The sequence below is a fragment of the Schistocerca piceifrons genome, chromosome 7 (assembly GCF_021461385.2).
Source record: "Schistocerca piceifrons isolate TAMUIC-IGC-003096 chromosome 7, iqSchPice1.1, whole genome shotgun sequence".
In the NCBI taxonomy this organism is placed as follows: Eukaryota; Metazoa; Arthropoda; class Insecta; order Orthoptera; family Acrididae; genus Schistocerca; species Schistocerca piceifrons.
In genome coordinates, this window is record NC_060144.1 from 300,264,112 (window position 1) to 300,266,219 (window position 2,108).

The following is a 2,108-nucleotide window of genomic DNA, read 5'->3' on the forward strand; positions in this document are numbered from 1 at the left end:
CGCGTCGGAGTCGCCTGCCTTACTGGAGACAGGCTCAAGAGAGAGGACTGCGGCGGTAACTAATTTTATGTAAGCACACGGTATCCCTATTTATATGTAAATCGGAAATCTATCGGCGCCGTGATCTTGTGGAGCGAGCGGAATTTCGGATTTACTTTTTTTTCAAGCTGGCGAATTTAGTTATGGTAATCTGAGGGAGGCAGCGCGACGTTTTTGCGAGCTGTGAGCGCCGAGAAGACACGGCGGGGCGGGCCCCGAGGCCATTTGCATGAGCGACGCCCTGGTGCCAGCTCCTACCCAGCCCTGGGTCTTTTGTCGCGCCGCAGTTGGCAGCCCTTTTTTCTTGCTTTTTTAGCGCACGCCGCGCCGCCACCGGCGCCGCGCAGCCAAAGGCCGATTAATTTTTACGATGCTGGTGCCGGCGCGGGCGCCGTACGGTAGGGGTAATTGTCCCGCTATGCAACCCGCATCCCAGTTCGTTTCCATGATCGGCAAAACGGACTTCCCTACCGTAGTTTGCTTCGCCGCGGCGCCATATAGAGCATCCTCCCGCCCCGTCATAGATACCGAGCACTGCCGTATCGTTTGCGAAAATTACGCGCGTGACTTAATTCGACAGCGTCCCTCGCAAGAGAAAGAAATTTCTGTACCGCGCAAAATTTTGTCCGTTACATGCTGGCGCTCGAACGCTGTACCATTCGGTGCTTGGACAGCTAATTTTGTGCTACATTTCGTAATTTTGTACGAAAGATCTATACATGTTCGCCGTAAAATCAAAAAGTACTGTCGGAGTAATCACTACATATGTTCCACAGTGATTGATATTGGGCCCGCTCTTGTTCTCGTCGTGCAGGGTGTGCAGAAACATGTCAGACACCTCAGGGATCTATTACTGACATCAAAACTTTACAAAAAGCTAATATGAACATTGATCCGCAAATCCTTCACTAGGGAGGTATGAAAAGATTTATTATTCATGGCACCGAGATGATGCATTTACCGGCGGCCGCTGTGGACGATCGGTTCTAGGCGCTTCAGTCCGGAACCGCGCTGCTGTTACGGTCGCAGGTTCGAATCCTGCCTCGGACATGGATGTGTGTGATGTCCTTAGGTTAGTCAGATTTAAGTTGTTCTAAGTCTAGGGGACTGATGACCTCAGATGTTAAGTCCCATAGTGTTTAGAGCCATATGAATCATTTGATGCATTTACCAAACACATTTACGTTAATGAAAAGAGCTATCAGGGGTATTGAAAAGAAAACTGAAATCATCTCACAATTAGAAATGAGAAGGAGCGATCTTTAATTGCGTCGAAGAAAATTTAATAGCCGAGATTGCATTCAATACTGTTTAATCCTGATGATCGGTTACAACAGTCAAGACTGTCATCTCGACAGGGAAAGCAGGAAGGTGCAAGGGGTATACAGAGGGTCTATACAAGGGCGATGTACTTCAGGGCAATATTATGGAAATGCAAGGAAGTTTCATATCAGCGCACACTCCGCTGCAGAGTGAAAATCTCATTCTGGAAACATCCCCCAGGCTGTGGTTAAGCCATGTCTCCGCAATATCCTTTCTTTCAGGAGTGCTAGTTCTGCAAGGTTCGCAGGAGAGCTTCCGTAAAGTTTGGAAGGTAGGAGACGAGATACTGGCAGAAGTAAAGCTGTGAGACTGGGCCTGAGTCGTGCTTCGGTAGCTCAGATGGTAGAGCACTTGCCCGCGAAAGGCAAAGGTCCCAAGTTCGAGTCTCGGTCGGGCACACAGTTTTAATCTGCCAGGAAGTTTCATATCAGCGCACACTCCGCTGCAGAGTGAAAATCTCATTCTGGAAACATCCCCCAAGGCTGTGGCTAAGCCATGTCTCCGCATTATCCTTTCTTTCAGGAGTGCTAGTTCTGCAAGTTTCGCAGGAGAGCTTCTGTAAAGTTTGGAAGGTAGGAGACGAGATACTGGCTTAATTATAAGTGATGTTTTTGTTAATGTCATTACCAGATTTCTTGTATTTTCGGTTGTATATTCTACCTTTATGTAAAAGTTGTCGAAGGGTTCTAATTTACATACATGAAAGCATCACAGATTTATATAATATGACCTTAGAAAGGTAATGT